This window comes from Crocodylus porosus, unplaced genomic scaffold (genome assembly GCF_001723895.1).
Source record: "Crocodylus porosus isolate Cpor-Errol unplaced genomic scaffold, CroPor_comp1, whole genome shotgun sequence".
NCBI classification, from domain to species: domain Eukaryota; kingdom Metazoa; phylum Chordata; order Crocodylia; family Crocodylidae; genus Crocodylus; species Crocodylus porosus.
The window spans coordinates 175812363-175821418 of record NW_017728886.1 but is presented as its reverse complement, the minus strand read 5'-3'; positions in this window follow the sequence as shown (position 1 = coordinate 175821418).

Sequence of the window (9056 nt, the reverse complement as noted above, 5' to 3'; positions counted from 1 at the left end):
CTGGAACCAACTTCCAAGGGATGTGGTGCAGGCTTCTACCCTGGGTTTTTTTAAGAGGAGGTTGGATGAACATCTTGTTGGGATCATTTGACCCCAGTATTATTTCCTGCTCTGGGAGGGGGTCAGACTAGATGATCTACTCGGGTCCCTTCTGACCCTAGAAACTATGAAACTATGAAACCATTTCACTGTTTCAATGCATTTTGATGTTTCATCCATAGTCTATAATGGGCAATCATGAAAATGCCTATAACTTTGTCATCTCTTGCCTGATTCAGATGAATATTGTAGGAAAGGTAGCCCTTTCAGAGGGCATGAAGCCTGCTGTGTTTCAAGAATATAGATGCAGAGATATTTGTGAAACTGCACCTCAAATATGTGAAAACAAAACTCACATCACTTGCCAGCAGTGGCAGCCTGCTGTCCTCCTGTGCACAGATCTGGGGGCCTGCACCTCCAGGAGGGCTGTGAGGGCTGTGCCAGACTCCTCCCAAGGGTGTGAGCCCCCAGATCTGTGTGCGGGATGACAGGAGGCTTCCGCTGCCATCTGAGACTAGTGCCGGGCAGAACCCATGCCCAGCACCAGGAAGACTGCTGCTGCTGCTGGCCCAAGACAGCAGCAGCAACCTCCTGTCATCCTGCATGAAGATATCGGGGCCCACAGGAGGGTTATGGGGTGGTGCCAGACTCCTCCTGGGAGTGCGGGCCCTGGATCTGTGCATGGGATGACAGGAGGCTGCCTGGGACTAGTGCTTGTCGCAGCCTGTGCACAGCACCAGGAAGACAGTTGCTGTCACTGGCCCCAGGCAACAGTGGCCACTTCCTGTCATTCTGTGGCTCCCGGGAGACCCGTGCTTAGTGGCAGTGCTGGAAGGGCAAGTGCGGGGAGCTACAGCAAATTTTGTGGTGGCAGCAAGCCCCCTTCCATTGCTGTGGCCTGCCCCAAGCACCCGGGAGAGCCTAGTGCTGCCTTTGAGCTGTGCCACACCAGGGGGTTTGGGGTAGGTGGCATCCGCAGTTCCCGGGGCTGCAGCAGGGGAAGCATCAGGTTCTTTCTGGAATGTGGTGGCAGCACTGGGAGGGCAGGTTGAGTTCCATGGGGCTGGTGGAGCCACTCAGAGTGCAGCTCTGGCTCTCCCCACCTCTGCCGGGCTGCACTCTGAGTGGTTCTGCCAGCCCCATGGAGCTCTGGGAAGCGGGGGGGGGGGGCGGGAAGCCACTGGCCAGGGCTGTGCTCCGAGCTGACTCTCTGCTGCATCCCACTGCCACGCTCAGCTCTGTGGGGCCATGGAGCCTCCAGCCTCTGGGCTGTGCTTGCCAAAGCTGCTCTCAGACCCAGGGCTGTTCTCCAAATGGCTCTGCCAGCCCCATGGAGCTCAGCCCAGCAGCAGGAGATTGTGGGAGAGCCAGTGACAGAGCCACTCAGCCCCATCGAGCTGAGCATGGTGGTGGGAGGTGGGGCAGAGCCACTGGCCAGGACTGAGCTCAGAGCCAGGGCTGCACTCTGAGCAGCTCCACCACTGACTCTCCTGCCACCAGGCTGAGCTCCATTGGGAAGGCCCCAGCACAGCCCCTCAGCCCACAGCCCTTCTGTCACAGCTGGCATGAGTGGCCCCCTGGGAAGAGCTGGGGGAAGTGATTGGAGAGCTGGGGGAAAGATCAGGAAGCTGGGGAATCCAACTGAACATTCCCCCAGCCCTCTGTTTGATTCCCCATCTCTCTGATGGCTTCCTCCAGCTCTGTGATCGCTTCCCCAGCTCTTCCTGGAGGACACAGGCCCCTGGATCTTCACACTAAGTTTTAGCAGGCTGCCGCTGCAGTTTCTGCAGAAGCCTGCTGGAGCCCTGCGTGCAGATCGGGGGCCCGCACCACCCACCCCCTGGAAGAGCTGAGGAATCAAACAGGGAGCAGGATGTCAATATGAGAGAACAGTCCTTGCCCATTCTTCCCCTTCCTTTCCGTAGTTTCTGTTTAGCTGCAGCAAGCCTGGTTTCAAAACTCAAAATGTTTCAAAACTTTCAAAATGTTTTGAGTGCCCTTGTATCATTTTTGAAGCCTTTTGTTTCATTTCAATTTCAGTGTTTCAAGCTCAAAATGCATTGAAACAGCTTTGAAACGAAACACCCATTGAAATTTCACACAGCCCTAGTCTATATCCCACTTTGGGCAGGGGGCTGGACTCGATGATCTCCCGAGGTCCCTTCCAGCCCTAATGTCTATGATATCTATGAAATCTATGAAATATCCCGTATCATTTGAATACTGTAACCTGAAGGTTCCAACGTAAGTTGTAGTGGGGCTGATTTGGAGGGTATCACCAGGAAGCTCCATGTGTTTGGAGAATTTTTCAATAGCCCTCTGCACACACTGCACTTCATGATTGCTCAAAACACAATGTTAGGAAAAGGTTGAGACAGATTTTATTCTGGGTACACCTGACAGAGGCTCACGAAACTTTGAGACACAACACACAAGGAGGTACCATGGAACTGGGTAGAAGCCCATGAACTGGTATTTGAAAGAAGAGAGACTCATAAGTGAGGCACCAATCTTGAAGAATTGCAGCCCAGCAGAGCAACTGCAACTATAGTGTAATACCTCAAAATGAGGCTTAGGAGCAGCATTAAAGCAGAACCAGAAACTCATAGGATTTGCAAGTTAGGCCTTTACAGAGGCAGAAAGAGAGTATGTTAAAATAGAAAAAGGAACTTCTGGCTGCAGTCTTTGAAATGGGGTGATTCCACCAGTTCATTTTTGGACAGTAGGTGGCTGTGCATTCTGATCACAAGCCACTGGAAAGCATTGTGAAGAAACCCATCCTGAGTGCACTGAAGTGACTACAAGACATGCTATGGAGAGTTTAATGATATGAGCACATTACATGTGGTTCCATGGAACAGGAGATCAATTTCAGACAGGATATCATGAAAAGAATATACCTGGGAATAGAGGCATGTCTACAGCAAGGTCAGCAGTGTGCCTATTGGCCAGGCCTGAGTTCCCAGATGGAGCAATATGAGGTGTGAAAAAAGCATGGAAAAAGGCAACAGAAGGAGATGCAGCCTTATAAGATCTCAACACAACCATGGCAAATGGTTTAGACTGACCTGTTTTTATTTAATGATAGATATTATGGTCACAGAAGATTATTACTCCAATTTAGGAGGTGAACACTCAAACGCGGATCGTAATCAGGAATCTGAAGGCACATTTTGCCTGGCATGATATCTCCAATACTTTGTATTCAGAAAGTGGGCTAAAATATAGAGCAGCAAAATTAAAAAGATTTAGCAAAGAATGGGAATTTGAGCACAAAAAACTTCTTCCCCAGGATATTCACAAAGCAATAGGAAGACTGAAGCAACTGTCAAGACAGCCAAAAGACTCATGGAAAGGCCAAAAGGTCTGGATATTACCCTTATCTGGTTTTGTTGGAGAATCATAACACCTCCTCTCAAGGACTTGACCTTAGCCCAGCCCAGACACTGATGAGGTCAAAAACCAGGACACTACTATCCATGAAGGGCAGCCTGCTGTGATTGAGTGACTATGAGACCTAGGAGGCTACATATTGGATTGGCATTGAAGGCCATGTGGAACAGTTTGCGCATTTCAGGTGATAGTCCTCTTCTGGAGGTGGGGCCATGTACTCAGCATCTCTGAGTAGCTATACAGTACCCTTGCAAACCTCACCCATCCTTACTTCTTCCTTAGCTTTTTGGGTTTAAAGTATCTGATATAAATGTCATGTATCCATGGCACATTTGGGAGGATTCACTCTGTTTCAGTATGTGCCTAACCAAAGGTGGGTCAATGCCCAACTTTTGAACATCTCCCCAGGAGTTAGATTTAAAATGAGCCAGTTTAGTAACTACTATCCCCACAGAGTCAATGCAGAGACTTCTGAGCAATGGCATAGGGAGCATTTTCAGTTTCTAGGGCATGGCAGAGGAGAATTATGCTGACCAGTGGAGAGCAGGAGAAGGGAGTCTTACCTGACTGTCCTTGTGTGGCAGTTGCTTGTCCTATGTAGCATGGGTTCACATTACTATCATTGCTATTGAAAAACAGGAAACACAATGGGATTCCTGGGCCCATGTAGTGGGCATATAGTCCTGGTGTCCCATTCTGTCCCCCAATAACCCTCAGGCACAGAGCTGTATCCCATGGCAAAGCCTTCTCATCATTCCATCAAAGCTGACCTCATGAAAGGAACACCTTGACAGGCTGGATACCTTCAAGTCAGCCAGCCCTGATGGGTTACACCCAAGGTTACTCAGGGAGCTGGCAAGTATCATTGCTCAGCCCCTGGCATGGATCTTTGAGAGCTCTTGGCACTCTGGTGAAGGGCCTGATGATTAGAAGAGGGCCAGTGCCATACCTATCTTCAAGAAAGGGAGGAAAGCAGATCTGGCAAACTACAGGCCCATCAGCCTGACCTTTATCCTGGGGAAGGTCTTGGAAAAGATGATCAAGGTGGCCATCCTTAACAGAGTAGCTGAAGACAATATCCTGAGGGATACCCAGCATGAGTTTGTTGTGGGTAGGTCTTGCTTGACCAATCTCATTTCCTTTTATGACCAGGTGACGTATCACCTGGGCAAGGGGGAAGAGATCAACATTGTATACCTCAACCTTAAAAAAGCCTTCGATCTGGTATCCCACAATCACCTCTTGGCTAAACTGGCTAACTGCAGCCTTGACATCACCACGATCTGGTGGCTGGGGAACTGGATCCGCGGTAGGACCCAGAGGGTGGTGGTCGATGGGAGTCAATAGTCTTGGTGTGCTGTGACCATTGGGGGCCCACAAGGCTCTGTCCTAGGGCCTATACTGTTTAACATCTTCATCAATGGTGTGGACATTGGTGTCAGAAGTGGACTGGCCAAGTTTGCCGATGACACCAAACTCTGGAGTAAAGCATCCACACCTGAGGACAGGAGGGTGATCCAGGTGGATCTGGACAGACTCATGAAATGAGCAGATGAGAACCTGATGGTGTTTAACACTGAAAAATGTAAGGTTCTTCAGCTTGGGAGGAAAAACCTGCACCATGCTTATAGGCTCGGTAGTGCTACGCTGGTTAGCACTACAGATGAAAGGTACTTGGGGATCATGGTTGACCACAAGATGATCATGAGTCTTCAGTGTGATGTTGTAGCTAGTAAAGCAAGCAAAACGCTGGTTTGCATCCATAGATTCTTCTCAAGCAGATCCCAGGACGTCATTCTCCTGCTGTACTCGGCCTTGGTGAGGCCACTGCTGGGGTACTGCATCCAGTTTTGGGCTCCACAATTCAAAAGGGATGTGGAGAAGCTTGAGAGGGTGCAGAGGAGAGCCACATGCTCTCAGAGGTCAGGAAAACAGACCTTACGATGAGGAGCTGAGAGCAATGGGGCTTTTCAGCCTGGAAAAACACAGGCTCAGGGGTGATCTGGTGGCCACCTATAAGTTTATCAGGAGTGCTCATCAGAATCTGGGGAATGTCTGTTCACCAGAGCCCCCCAAGGGATGACAAGATCGAATGGTCACAAACTCCACTGTGACCAATTCAGGCTGAACATAAGAAAGAACTGCTGGGTGAAGCACCAGGCTCGTCCAGGCAGGGTGGGACAATGTACAGTTGCACCTGCTATGTCAAAGACTCCTGGAAAGAGGACACCAAACCTGGTCCTTCTCTAAATTTGTGCATGGAGCTGGTTCTCCACTCACCCCTTCCCTAATTATGTTAGTGCCTACCTGGAATGCCTAAGATCAATTCAGATATTTATAGCTAAATATTTTGTACAGGGAATAGTGAGTAGCACAGAAAGTCACAACGCTGGAAGTTGCATAGCATTTAGCTCATAGAAAATGCTAAAACTTCATGTTGTCCATTACATGACTCAACTCCTTTGTGATTTGCAATACAACCATGGTAATTCATATCTTGCACAAGTGCCTTAACATCTAGGGTATGAATACTGGACAAATGGTAGCCATAACCACCATCCCCAACTTGCATTCAATGCTTCTGTTCTGTGTTAGTAATGGATTTTGTCTGCTTAACTGTGGCTGTAGCTACATGAAGTACTTACTGTGCAGTAGCTCATACTACAGCTCAGTAGCTCATTATAACTGTGCAATAGTGTCACCAGGCATGAACTGTGATCCGATGCCAGTGCACAGTAGTAACAAGCTACTGCGTAGTAAGCATCACTAGGTAACTATGCCAGGATGGTCGCTGTGTAGTCATTTAGGACTTGGTTATGCGAGTACTAAATGACCACAGTAACAACTGCACAGTGGGAAGCTTATGTAGACATGCCCCGTGTGGCCCTCTATGGGGACTTAAGTAAGACTTGTCTGCCTCCTGCAGCCAATTTAAATTACTCTAGAGATTAAGAGGGGTTGACCACTGAAATCCATGTTCTGGATGACTTCTGTTTTGGTGCGCATAACTTAGTGTTGCAGTTAAGGAACCCTTACAATTCCACATAGAGTTTTTCAGTTGCTGGCACCTAACTATGACCTAAGTCCCAGTTAGGCACTTACTGAGATAATTTGAATGTGACCCATGCTAAATAGCAAACTGTTCTTCAGGTTTATGAGTAAAAGAGTGAAAGAGAGAAATACATTTGAAAAATTAGGCACAATTATTATTGGACACACATATTATTTGCATTGTACCTTGAGCAGAGTTTTTTTCATAATGGGTATGTGTAGACATACAATTAATTTGAAGCAATAAACTCCAGTGCAGTTTGTTCTAGAGTTCATTGCTTCTGGGTGCACTATTTGATCATGTTCCTAGGACTGCAGCACATTAAGTCAGGTCAGAACAGCCCTAGCTGGCAAGCAGCCCCAGGGATCATCAGCCTGCCAGCCCAGGACTGCTCTAGTCTGGCTCAGTGTGCTGTGCAGGGGCTGCCTGAGGCATGAGGGTGCTTCAGTGTAGGGCTAGCTCACAGGCAGCTCCCTCACTGAAGCACCCTCATGCTCCAGCCAGTTCCATCAGCATCTACACATGTGTTGGTGCAGAGTAAATAGCTCCACTGTAGGGCAGTAATTGTTTCCAAGTACTAACTTGTTTCCAAGTACTAACCTACAGTAGAGTTAATTAATTACTTCATTCTAATAGCACTGCATATATACACACTTACAATTTTACTGTGCAGCTAATTACACAAATATGTAGTAAATGTCTCTTGTAGATGAATCCAATAAGGTCTTTTAAAATTCAATGTAAATTTCTTAAGACCATTCCTTATACTTCCCTGTGGTACAAATAAGACTGGTTCTCCACTATTAAATGGACTTAAAATTGGAATATGGGTATTTTGCACATTTCATAGTTATAGAAGAGTAAGTTGCAAGGAAGAGATGGATTTGGCTTGCACATCTAACCTTGGACTTCAGAGAGGAGACCACAGGCCAAACCATCTGCAAAGCCACTGTGAACTTTGTCTAGTATAATCCTGAGAGAGACATAACTGAATTTCAATTAACTCAGAATTCTGACAAACTGCAGCTCAATTAACCTGTTCAATTAAACAGGTTTTTATTAGATATTTGCCAGAAAGACAGCCCTTGAAAACTGCCTCTAATGAAAGCAGGGCAAATCTCTCTTAGACACACACTTAAATAGATGAAATTGTGTTTAAACCAAGACGTGTTAATGCAATAACTAAGTACATTTAGGCTTATGGGCAATTCTTATACAGGTTAGCACCAGTCTAACCACATATGTTTAATTATGGTAATGCAAAGTTTCTAAGACAGACAAAATGAAGGACACAGAATATAATAGGTTTCCTGTTTAGCAAGTGCAGCAGATAAGATCACAAGTGGCATTGCATCAACAAATGGAATTCATTGTCACAGAATATCAATGAGTGACGTACTTATCTAAATTTTTTTTCAAGGTGCAAAGGATGATAACTGTGAACATTAATAACATTTACAGTTATGCAACACAAGATAAGGAAAATCAAATATTATAATTCAAAGCATAAAGTAGCTCCCTGCTGTGGTTATCAAGGTATTTCTTCTCCTTCCCATATAAACAATATTGAACAATTCATTAGTTAGTTTAGCTGACTTATAATTTGTTTGCTTTTCCTTCTGCTGAAGCATCAAGAATTGGTCACTGCAGGTGGCAAGGTACAAGACCCAATAGTCTGACTTGGTCTGATAAATATGTCTTTAGACACTTTCTCTAAGAAGTCTAAGTACATGTCTATTCTGCAAAGAGAAGGTATAATTGTGGATAATTGTGTAGTCATATGTGAATTAGCTTTAATTTAGCTGGTTTGGGTAGTGATAAAATGAGATTTATAAAGGTGTAAAACATGCACATACAGATATGATGAAAAACAAAATCTTGAAAACGTTTGTTTTAAAATCTTAACAGAGCTAAGATGCTTCATAAATTGTAATCTACAGATACAAGACCCATTACAAAAGGACATAGCCATCAACACAAAATAGAACACTAATGAAAAGACAAAGACCATCTGGAAGCCAAAAAATTACTGAGACAGATAAAACTTTTGGATTGTAAGTGGCAGATTATAAATGGAATATTAGGGACACCATAAAGACAATTAAACGAAGCCAGTGCTTTTCTGAGCAGGATTCTGTAGGTAAATGTACATTAAACTAAGCCAAATTCATTGCTTGATTTTAGCTGACTACATTGGCCAGCTGTGTGATGGGATCTTCCAACTCCATTGTTAATGGAGTTATGAAAGTATTTTGGTTTTGAATTATATGTAGCCCAGGTAACTTGGGTATGTACTCTCCTTCGCCAGTTGAAGGAGATTGTTAGCTGGCAGGTGTGCTGTGGGGTGGGAACTGCAGACCACTGAGTTTCCCTCCATCCCTATAGAACCAGGCCAGGATAGTCAGGGGACTTAACTATATACACATTTGTTTACATTAACTTATCACAAGGGAAAGGAACATGGATATAAATATATGTACAATGTGTGTGTGTGTATATGTATATATATGTATATGTATATGTATATATGTATATGTATATATGTATATGTATATGTATATATGTATATATG